The sequence below is a fragment of the Aptenodytes patagonicus genome, chromosome 2 (assembly GCF_965638725.1).
Source record: "Aptenodytes patagonicus chromosome 2, bAptPat1.pri.cur, whole genome shotgun sequence".
Taxonomy (NCBI): Eukaryota; Metazoa; Chordata; class Aves; order Sphenisciformes; family Spheniscidae; genus Aptenodytes; species Aptenodytes patagonicus.
This window is the reverse complement of record NC_134950.1, coordinates 159,444,649-159,457,194: the sequence shown is the minus strand read 5'-3', so window position 1 is coordinate 159,457,194 and position 12,546 is coordinate 159,444,649.

Genomic DNA, 12,546 nt, shown 5'->3' with positions numbered 1-12,546 from the left:
TCCTGTGCTCCACCATTGAGGTGGGGCAGGACAACAAACCAAACCTGTTATTCTGACCCCACCATCAGGGATGGGCCTGCTTCTGTGGTCAGGAGGGCCAGGGTAGGGGGTGGGGTGGATATTTTGTGGAGCAATGGATTGGGCAGCCTGTTCCACATGAAATGGCAGCAGCAGCCACCTGCTGCTGCCCAAAATGCAGAGCAAGAACTGACACGGGATGAAGGGAACAGAGCAGAACTAGCTGGTGTCAAAATTTATAGATATAAGCCATAGGGTAGGTAGGAAAAAACCTCAGGTGATTCAGTTTAAAAAGAAAATATACATACATGTGTGATATAACTAGGAACCTCTTCTATAGACTCTTCTTCCTAAATAACCTCATTTGCATGAAACCCCTTCTTTCTCCTCGACAACAGATCCTTTCAGCCTCTGATTTTGTTCAAGTTAACTGAAGGTGCAGGTTACATGGTTCGGGTTATTTGAAGGTATGGATTCTTGGAGCACTTCTTTTCAAAGAAGAATGCATTTAAAAGCATGAGGTGTTACTGAGATACAGAGTAGTCATAAGGAGTTAGAATGGTTTTGACTCATTTACATCATTTAACTTAATTCTAGAAAGTTAAATAAGCATACACAATGACATAGTTTGCAAAATAATTACCATTCATATTAATTAAATATGTTTTCCATGGTCTGTATGATGTCATTTGGAACTTCCTGTCCATTTTCAGGGTGTTGTTAAACAAAATTAGGCAATATTAAAAAATAATAGCTTATAAAATGCAAAGTAGAGGGAAAACTCACACATACACAAATTCTAAAAAATAGAAAAAAATATTGTTTTGATCAAGAATAAGACTCATTGGTGCAGGGTCCTTGGTATTACTCTCTTTTTGATAAATAGCAATGATTCATGTTGAAAATATTTCATATATACACCAGCTGGTTAAGTATTCACATTCAGGCTGTCTCTGAAAATAGCAAAATATTCCCTGAAACTCTACTAGCAATTCTGAAGGTACTTGAGCCATTGGGGCTATATTCTCCATGAGCTTAGATTCTGCATGGTTTTGACCAGTCTAGGACTAATTAAAACATTTTCATGAACGAGTATATTAATAAGAGTAGTCTTTTTTTCCACTGAATTTCTTTCCAATTTCTTGGATTCTTTTGGGAAACAAAGCCTGGAAAAAGCAGCAGTATGGCTTTGTTTTTTCCCTTTACTTGTTTCCTCTTAAATGACTATTGAATGGCAATGGAAGTTGTCTTGAAAATTACACATATCCCAGTATTTTAAAATATTACCATTTCTAAAATATTTGTTGACTAGTTTTACACATGGATGAATCACACAGAATGAGATATCTAGGGGAAAACTTGCTATATATTTACTGGTTTTGAAGAAAATTATGATATTTGTGGAATGTCTGTTTTTCCACACCATTTGTAAGATGCTGTAATTTTGTCTTCCTCTACACAAAACAAAATAGGCAAACTAGATCAAATCCTACTGTAAGTAACCTGTTTTCTTTTAACATCCAGCTGATGGCTTAAAATGTCTGTAAGCAGCAGTCATGCAATATGTGTGGGTACGTGGTACATATATCTGTAAAGGTGGCAGATAAAGTGGTTGATGAGAACAACTGTGAAATCCTGGACCTAATGACATGGTTTTCATTGGCTTCCTCTGGCTTGGGATTTCATTTTCATTATGTTCAATATGGCATTTCTTAGGCCCATGTATCCCAGGTAGAATTTCACCTTTCTGTCACAGTCTGTCAAAGAGGCTGTTAGAACCACAGAGGCCAGTGGTTGCAAGGTTATTAAAACTTTGGAAATATCTTCCTGGTTTTGCCTCCAGAGATTAGAGTTAAATGCTGTTTCCTTTTAAAAAACAATAATCTCAGTTTTTGATGCTGCTTTTTATATACAGTTACTTTGCTTATGAAGAATCTGTTCTGTCTGAAAAACTCATTCCCTGTCTTCTTTAGAAAACCTCCATTGTGCTGTTGTTAAGATGTTCCCAACAAACTCTTCAAATCACCTGTTCTTGCCTGTACAGCCTTTGACTGTGATAAGTGCAAACTCCTAGGTATTCTCCATATTAAAAGTTCTTAGTAAAGGCAATATAGTAGGTAGGTTAGTAGTTTTCTTATTCTTCCACCACTTTTGGCTGGTCTTTTAAATTTTCTTTAGCAAGCCAGAGGTAATGCAATGCACTGTGAGTGAGAGACGTTGCCTTTTAGTTACTAGTCTATGGGAAGGATAAGAAACGTCTTGCTCTACTGTCCTGGTTTCGGCTGGGATAGAGTTAATTTTCTTCCTAGTAGCTGGTACAGTGCTGTGTTTTGGATTTAGAATGAGAAAAATATTGATAACACACCGATGTTTTAGTTGTTGGTAAGCAGTGCTTACACTAGTCAAGGACTTTTCAGCTTCCCATGCTCTACTGACTGAGAAGGCTGGAGGTGCACAAGAAGCTGGGAGGGGGCACAGCCAGGACAGCTGACCCAAACTGGCCAAAGGGATATTCCATACCATGTGACGTCATGCTCAGTATATAAACTGGGGGAAAGCTGGCCGGGGAGAGGTGACCACTGCTTGGGGATAGGCTGGGCATAGGTCAGTGGGTGGTGAGCAATTGTAACGTGCATCACTTGCTTTGTATATTCTATTATTATTATTATTATTATTATTATTATTATTATTATTATTACCATTTTATTTTATTTTATTTCAATTATTAAACTGTTATTATCTCAGCCCATGAGTTTTCTCACTTTTACTCTTCCAATTCTCTCCCCTGTCCCACTGGGGCAGGGGGAGAGTGAGTGAGCAGCTGTGTAGTGCTCAGTTGCTGGCTGAGGTTAAACCACAACATCTACTCTAGGACTTTGCCTCAGGTAACAGCACGGTCTGTTTTGGAGCTCATTGTTGCTTCTTATTCTGCATGTTGCAGGCACTGCCTTCACAGGCTCCATGTCTGTGAAAATAAAGTAAACTTTTATAAAGAGAGTGGTTTACAGACCTGCTGGTGGTGCAGCCATAGCCAGATAGGCACCTCCTGGAATGATCCACTACCTCCCCCTGCCAGCAACATGTACTTGTCCCTCCAGAGCCCATACAAGCTGCAAGAAAAAGTAAAGAATCTTCACCTGCTTCCCAAAATGTGTAGTCATGAGTTTTCTAGCAACTGTCTTTTGCAAGTAATAAAGCTTATCATGTATTAGTGTCAGTACATCAACAGACTTAATAAATAGGACCATTTTTTTTCCTCTTTGTGGCATGATATTGTCAGTATTTCACATTAAGGCCCTCCAACGTCCAGAAAATACATTTGAAAACGACAGTGAAAGTTTAGGGTTTCGTTGGTTGGTTCCCCCCCCCCCCATATAGCTAGGTACCACAACTGAATGAAGTATTCAGAACCAACTTACTCAATATTTGGTGTTGATTAGACATTGCTTCAGTTCTCCTTTGAGATACTCTCCAAACCATGGAATACTGCTAGTTGCAATTCCAGACAACAGGTGTCAAGGAGAGAAAGCACATAGGGTGATGAGAAAATAAGTCTCTCTTTCTTATTATTATTAGGAATATAATTTCTGTATGTAGCAAAATTCCTCTGTTGACTTGGGATTGTTACTGGCATCTTTCCACTTTCTGTCAACAGAGTAGCACAGAAAATAAAAAGTTCCCCTGGTCTCAGCCTTCAGAAGTAATGGACACTTTATTATATCCTCTAGGTACTTACAGTAGATGTTGTCGTTATAATGCTAATACCAGACCCAGATCTAATAGGTTTTGATTTACATTGAGCACATTCATGAAAGATTACTTGCTGGTCTGCATGGACTTTGAACTGATAAAATTTGAAGGGAGGTCAAATAGCTTTCACTAAACCATACATCACATAATTACAGTGGCGATTCTTTTCCTGTGCTGAAAAGTAATTGCTGGCAGGAGAAACTGATGTCAATATGCGTAATGTTGAAGAATTAGTACCTCAGTTCTCACCATTTCTTTCAGTGATTTGAACTGTCAAATTTTGCTGAGTAAATCCAAAAGAAATTGGTAATAATAATGGACTGTGGTAGATTTTCTTCTTGAGATAATTACTCTGTCATTTCTACATTATCTTCCTCTCTTTGTCCCCCTCCCGCCCCAAGTGTTTCAATATTTGGGAAAGCACTGAGAAGTAAATAATATAAATGTAAGATTTTTAGACAGGCATAAAGAACATATAATGTCATACATAAAATATAACTTTTTTTTTTAAATGTATGCTACACATACAAATATACCTGTGTTTATAGATAAAAATATATTATGCATTGTATCTATTATGTTAAAAATGCTTTGCGCTTCCATAGAAGATTGAATCAAAGTATCTAGCTTCCCTTACATTAACAAACTATATTTTCATGATATTATTTCTGCACATCAAACAGACAAACTTGGACTTTATGCCTGCAGACAAGAAAAGGGAACTGTCTGGTGGAAATTGGCACACATAGGTGCATTCTGAGGTCTAGACTCTGAAGCTGATGGACATCACATTTGGAAGATTCACTATCACTATTAATCTATGTACATGTATGTTTGTAGAATGAGGCTTCTATAAACTCTTCCTAGATAATTTATGGTTTCTTTCATTTCTCAGAAAAAAGAATTTAGAATTCACAATCATTCTTAGTGAAGTCCTTTGTGAACCTATGGTGTACGATAATATATCCATAGAGGGAGATGGATGCGCACATACACTTTTAAAGATATATATGACATTTACATCTAAAGAGATGTATGACTAGATAATGGGGTATACTAATTGCCTGTTATATAGGGTTTGTGTGGCAAGGTTTTGGTAGCCAGGAGGCTACAGGAGTGGCTTCTGTGAGAAGCTGCTAGAAGCTTCCCCTATGTCCCATAGAGCCAATGCCAGCTGGCTCCAAAATGGACCTGCCGCTGGCCAAGGCTGAGCTCATCAGCCATGGTGGTAGCGCCTCTGGGATAACGTATTTAAGAAGGGGGGAGGGGGGGAAACCTGCACAACTGCAGCTGAAAAGAGGAGTGAGAACATGCAAGAGAAACAACTCTGCAGACACCAAGGTCAGCGAAGAAGGAGGGAGAGGAGATGTTCCAGGTGCTGGAGCAGAGGTTCCCCTGCAGCCCATGGTGAAGACCATGGTGAGGCAGGCTGTCCCCCTGCAGCCTATGGAGGTTAACGGTGGAGCAGATATCCACCTGCAGCCCATGGAGGACCCCACGCCAGAGCAGTTGGGTGCCCGAAGGAGGCTGTGAACCCATGGGAAGCCCATGCTGGAGCAGGCTCCTGGCAGGACCTGTGGGCCTGTGGAGAGAGGAGCCCACACTGGAGCAGGTTTGCTGGCAGGACTTGTGACCCTGTGAAGGACCCACGCTGGAGCAGTCTGTTCCTGAAGGACTGAACCCCGTGGAAGGGACCCAAGCTGGAGCAGTTCATGAAGTACCATAGCATGCTGGAGAGTTTCGTGGAGGACTGTCTCCCATGGGAGCTACCCCAAGCTGGAGCAGGGGAAGAGTGTGAGGAGCCCTCCCCTGGTGGAGGAAGGAGCGGCAGAGACAACGTGTGATGAACTGTCCGCAACTGCCATCCCCTGTCCCCCTGCGCCGCTGGAGGGGAGGAGGTAGAGAAAATCGGGAATGAAGTGAAGCCCGGGAAGAAGGGAGGGGTGGGGGGAAGGTGTTTTAAGATTTGGTTTTATTTCTCATCACCCTACTCTGATTTGATTGGTAATAAATTAAACTAATTTCCCCAAGTCAAGTCTGTTTTGCTTGTGATGGTAATTGCTGAGTGATCTCCCTGTCCTTATATCGACCCACAAGCTTTTTGTTGTATTTTCTCTCCCCTGTCCAGTTGAAGAGGGGGAGTAATAGAGCAGCTTTGGTGGGCACCTGGCATCCAGCCAGGGTCAACCCACCACACCTGTATAATAATAAATGTTTTGTTTGGTGTCATGGACCCCAATTCTGACCTCATAACTTATTTTTAATTCTAATAATGCCACTGACTTCAGCTGACTTTTCCTGGTATACACAAATGCTAAAGCAAAATCAAAACCCACATGTCCATTTTGAGGTGTTGCACATCCTCCATGTTAAAGGGAAACTTGTTCTTACCAGAAAATAATTCTCTTCTCATACTAAAGCTCAGTATTTTTGAAACGCTGGGTTAGTTATATTTTCTCCAATAGAGAGAAAATTTTACATCAAACTCAAAGAACTTTTTCCTCCAGTTGGGAATAACCTATTTAGGGAAGAATTTGGACCTAATAAAATGATACAATGTCAAAATAGAATGTGAATGCAAATAAACATCTTAGATATCTATTCACAGCTGAGCCCATTTAAATGTCAAAATGCAGACTCAGCAATGGCTGTGTATGTCATTGGGGATGACACCCACACTGTCAAATCACAACAAAGCATTGTCGAAGTAAGTCTATGGAGACTACATTAAGTTGTCAAATGAAGCAGATGCCAGCACAGATTATATTGCTTCTGAAAGACAAATAATAAGAAATTAAACAGAAAGACTCTGATCTTCAATCAAAGTGTACAAATGCATGGAGTGCCACCTGGCTTGTTATTTTTTTCTTTAAAAAAAATCCCTTTTGGGTTTAGAAGAGTTAGAAGCAATGATCCTTTTCCTCTCCTTCATCCAGCTATGTTTTCTGGGGGTTTTTTGCCTTTTTTTTTTTTTTTTTTTACATATTGCAGAATAAATTGACTTGTTAAGTAATAATATTAATAATAATAAATAATAATAATAGTTTTGACTATGATTGTTGTTTTCTTGTTGTTTCAGTGCAAGAGCTACTTTTTAGAAACTGTTCAATGGACCATACTGGCTGAGTGCTATTAGTTTACCAACTGAAATGACAAGCAATCAATAGCACAGAATTATACGTTACCATCCCCAAATGAATGTGTTAGTTTCAGCTGTGGTATAGTTTAACAATTATCAAAATGTCAAAAGAGTTCACCTGCTGCCAGATTTTCATAGTGAAGCTAGGCATTCTGGTGATACAGTTCTTATTCAAATCCTTGAGAATAAGACAGGGGCAGCTTTCACAATAGCATACACAGTAATATTTACAATGAATATCTTAGTATATGGGTTAATTTAAGGAGGTTATGTAGATGTGTGAATTTTAATATTTTACCAGCTAATAAGGAGAAAGCTTGGTTAAAGATTTCATAGGATTTTGTGTCAACTTTAAAGAAAGCTTTCCAACAGCTCTCCTCATTGGGTAAGCAGCTTTCTTCAGTGAAATTTATTGCATATGAGCGTGACTTTTGTCAGCCAGTTGCACTACAAAGTTCAGTCAAGATGAGTAACATAGTTGTCTAAGCTCTACCACAGAAACCCCTAGATTTCTAGCAGCAGTGACTCAGTTCCTCGTGGGCTTGACTCATGCCCTTAATTTCCCCAAGACAGATAATATTAAATGAAGCCATGCTATTGCTATCAGAATGGACTTCCCCGATGCAGTATTTTTAAGGATTTGCTGCCTGCTCTAAATGGACACTGCAAATTCACTGATTACCTTTCTTCCAAGACAAAGCCAAACTGTCCACACAAATTCCATTTCCCCTCTGAAATATATCATTCATGTTACTTTCATTATGCTTGCTTTGCAACCTAGAATCAGCTGTGAATTTTATAAGGCTGCTTTCGGAGCTGTGTCTCAACCACATTCCTAAACCACTGCTCAATCCCTTATGCTAAAAAACTTCATGGAAATGAAAAGCATAATGTGTCAAATGCAATAAAGTCAATAGTTTTTTGTGGTACGTAATCAGAAATTCTCCAAAAAGCCACATAATAATACTGTATTGAGAAAGTAATTTGGGCATAAAGTAATCTAGCAGGATTTTTCAACTTGGATGCAATGACACACCTCTGTAACAATTTTACGTTCCGAACAGGCTCTGCCTAACACAACTAGCACAGTTTCTGCACATTTCTAAAGCACAGGCACAATGGATGTGACAATGTCTATGTTTCAGTGGACTCTGCATTCTCTAAGAAAAGATGCTTTTCTACATTCTTTTTCTTCCTCCACAGATGTTACCCAAAATGTACTCTGTTTTTCTCTTCCCTGGTACAGTAAGCTTAGTTTGATCTCCTGAGGTATTCCATCCCCTCCCTTGCTTCAGCAGATTGATATGGAAATTTTGTTCCTCTTATGCCTGTTCAGTTTGTTTTCTTTCTTTTGTTCTTTTCCCTCCCAATTTGCCAAGTAAGGAGAGGCTTCTTAAACACCTCCTAAGGGCTTTGCTACTTTACGAAGAGCATTTTGCATTCACTGGTTTGTAATCGCAATAAAACCTTTTGGCCATGTTGTAATTTTCATTTTCTGGCCAATTGGTTTCACATATGTTCTCAGACCTTTAGAATGTTAAATAATTGTTATCAGAAACATCATTTAAATACAATTCAGTTGATCTCAGCTGTGCTATGACTGGTGGCAAGAAAACAAGCATTTTGTTGGTTATTTGACATCGACAAAAAGCAGGTTTGGCCAATGTGTATTTTGATTCCTCTAAAATCCAAACTTCTCCATTGGTTCAGAGCCCAATGCTGTTAATGTCTGAGTGATTCTCAGTAGCCTCTGATCCAACGGTGGTCCTTAGTCCTAAGAGAATTCATCACCTGCTTCTGATCTTACTGCCAGGTCTTCTATTTTTAGGAATTTTATCTAAAAGTATTTTGCTTTTGGGAACTCAAAGGCCACATCACAAACTTTGAAATGTCTTCACTATGTTAAAAAATCTTTGAGCTTCCATTTATCATTTTAATTTTAACTTAATTAGAAAAGACAGTTTCCAGCAGTGTTCAGTTCTGCTGTCACTAGTGAAGAGGCCCCTGAAAAAAAAAATATTTTCATCTTGCCAAGCTACAATTTTTTGACTAGAGACTAATAAACTCCCTTTTGAAACTCCCCACTTTGTTCAGGCATACTTCTGGCAAATAGGCAATGTGCAAATTTTGCCTGCATTGCAAAAATAAGTTCTCATTCATAAAATTACATAGAAAATCTTAGTGCTAGATGAAGAAAAAGTCTTAATAATTAAAAGTCAATGTGTTAAAAGCTCACTTGCTTTCACTGTTATCCAAAATAGAAATCTTGTTAAGCTGAGGTAGCTGCATGGTGAGATTTATTGCTGAAAGTATCAAGAAAAAATGTTTTTTTACATATTAGACGATGTAGTAGTTAGAGTACAAATGGCCCCCTGATGTGGCCACAATACGACAACAATGAATTCCACTGTCTGATTAATTCCATTAATTCTAAAGTCAGCAACAGTCAAAAATTTAGGGCTGGAAAAATGCTGTAGACATAGCCTACAAGATACTCTAATAATATAAATATTAATTGAAAATACCTGCAGAGTTGATGATGTTAAAATGAACTTTTCAGGAGAATCCAGAGAAGGAAAGAATGAAAACACACACACACAAACCCTCTTATAGTCAAAGGTTGAGAGAAGGTAGCAAATACTTTTGGAAAGCATATTTGTGATGTTTATAAAACTCTGATATTTAATTCTTCTGAAAACAATCGCATAGTCTTGTGTTCTTTCACTTTGGTACCATAGGTTAGGTCCACGTATGGCTATTCCATGGCCTTTTTGAACTTCCATCCTGCTCTTAGTGCATTGGAGGGAGGAATGGACAGAGGGAAGGACAGGTTATCTGTTTGCAATACGCAGGCATTCTTTCTACTAAAATAGTATTATTATGGCTAACATGCTGTATGTGTGTTTCAACATGATTTCAATAAAATTTTACATTTTAAACATTCCTATCAGTTCTTTCTGATTATTTATAACTGCAGCACATATTGCATAATTCATGTTCAAATCATTTGCTGATATAGCAAAGAGTTGCTCTTTATAGCAATTGTTTAAAAGAATAAAAAGAGAGTATTTAAGAGGCTAATCATACAGTTTGTCTGGGAAGATATGAGCATTTAAATGACATGCTGATAAACTGATCAGAAATGAATGCTGGCAGCTACTAAAAGTACAAAACAAAAGATGATGTCTCTGCATCTGTGGTGTTATTTAGATAATAATTGTATTTTAAACCACTTTCCTTTATATTCCGTTATTAAAAAGAACCAGTTATGGAAAGAATTGACACCAAAATTCATGTAATAAAAAACACACCTTACAGTGTGAATGGCAGAATATTATTTTTATATGTATGATTTAGTCCAAATGTTTCCTAAGAGTAAGAAAAAATACCAAATATTTTTGAAAAGTGTGCAGAAAATGTACCTTTTTGAAGTGAATTGGATTCCCATGGTTGGAATACTATCTGATAGCAACTGAATTATTCTAAATGGATCAAATGAGACAAAACAAACTGTAAAACTAGGAACCATTGACTGAGTTGCTTTACAGTTTCTCATAACTGAGAAATGCGACAACTTTATCTCCCAGTTGGTTTTACTCTTGTATAACACAGCTGTATTCAAGATAAGGAATTCCAGTTGGAGTTGGTTGCATTTTTCTGAGAAATATTGTCCACAATGGGATCTGTGTTTATCAGAAAGAAGGCTCAGGAAGAGTAATCCACTTGAACACCTATAAACGGGGTATTCTCTGTTTTGGTTACTTTTCAGGAATGACCTGACTGAAACGTATCATTTTTCTGTGAAAAGCATGCAAATGTTCACTAAATTATGTTTCATAGAATCATAGAATCATAGAATAGTTTGGGTCAGAAGGGACCTCTAAAGGTCATCTAGTTGAATTCCCCCTGCCGTGGGCAGGGACATCTTCAACTACATCAGGTTGCTCAGAGCCCCGTCCAACCTGACCTGGAATGTTTCCAGGGATGGGGCATCCACCACCCCTCTGGGCAACCTGTGCCAGTGTTTCACCACCCTCAGCGTAAAAAATTTCTTCCTTATATCTAGTCTAAATCTACCCCCCTTTAGTTTAAAGCCATTCCCCCTTGTCCTGTCGCAACAGGCACTGCTAAAAAGTCTGCCACCATCTTTTTATAAGCTCCCTTTAAGTACTGATAGGCTGCAATAAGGTCTCCCCGAAGTTTCAATATGTTAAGAAAAATTTGAAAGGCTTAACAAGGAAAAAATCTTCTAAATGCCTATGATAGTATATAATTATTTTCTATCCTTTCTCAGCAAGTGCCATAGATCTCAGGAAGTAGCACTGTCATGCTGTTTCTAGCCATGAACATGATCAATCCAAAGGAACTACTTCAGAATTTGACTGTACTATTTGGTGAACGTTTTGTGAGTAACAGATACAAAAGAATCAGAGCAGGTTTGCAACTGATTTACGGGTAAGGATGAGGGGTAAGGCCAACAAGGCAGATATCCTGCTGGGAGTCTGTTATACACCACCCAACCAGGATGAAGGGGCGGATGAAGCATTCTACAAGCGGCTGGCAGAAACCTCTCAATCGCTAGCCCTTGTTCTCGTGGGGGACTTCAACTTCCCGGATGTCTGCTGGAAATACAACACAGCAGAGAGGAAACAGTCTAGGAGGTTCCTGGAGTGTGTGGAAGATAGATAACTTCCTGACACAGCTGGTAAGTGAGCCTACCAGGGGAGGTGCCCTGTTAGACCTGCTGTTTACAAACAGAGAAGGACTGGTGGGAGATGTGGTGGTCGGAGGCTGTCCTGGGCTTAGCGACCATGAAATGGTAGAATTCTCGATTCTCAGTGAAGTAAGGAGGGGACCAGCAAAACCGCAACCATGGACTTCCGGAGGGAGGAATTTGGCCTGTTCAGGACGCTGGTTGAGAGAGTCCCTTGGGAGACAGTCCTGAAGGGCAAAGGGGTCCAGGAAGGCTGGACGATCTTTAAAGAAGGAAGTCTTAAAGGCGCAGGAGCAGGCTGTCCCTGTACGCCGTAAGAAGAACAGGCGGGGAAGACGACCGGCCTGGCTGAACGGGGAGCTCTTGCTGGGACTCAGGAAAAACAGGAGAGTTTACCACCTGTGGAAGAAGGGGCAGGCAACTCAAGAAGAGTACAGGGATCTCGTTAGGTGGTGCAGAGAGGAAATGAGAAAGGCAAAAGCCCAGCTAGAACGCAATCTGGCCGCTGTCGTTAGAGACAACAAAAAATGTTTTTACAAATATATTAATGACAAGAAGAGAGCCAAGGAGAATCTCCATCCTTTATGGGATGCGGGGGGGAACATTGTCACCAAGGATGAGGAAAAGGCTGAGGTACTCAATGCCTTCTTTGCCTCAGTCTTTAACAGACAGACCAGTTATCCTCAGGGTACTCGGCCCCCCAAGCTGGAAGACAGGGACGGCGAGCAGGATAAACCCCCCATAATCCAAGAGGAAGCAGTCAACGACCTGCTACGCCACCTGGACGCTCACAAGTCCATGGGGCCGGATGGGATCCACCCGAGAGTGCTGAGGGAGCTGGTGGAGGAGCTTGCCAAGCCACTCTCCATCATTTATCAGCAGTCCTGGTTAACAGGGGAGGTCCCGGATGACTGGAGGCTTGGCA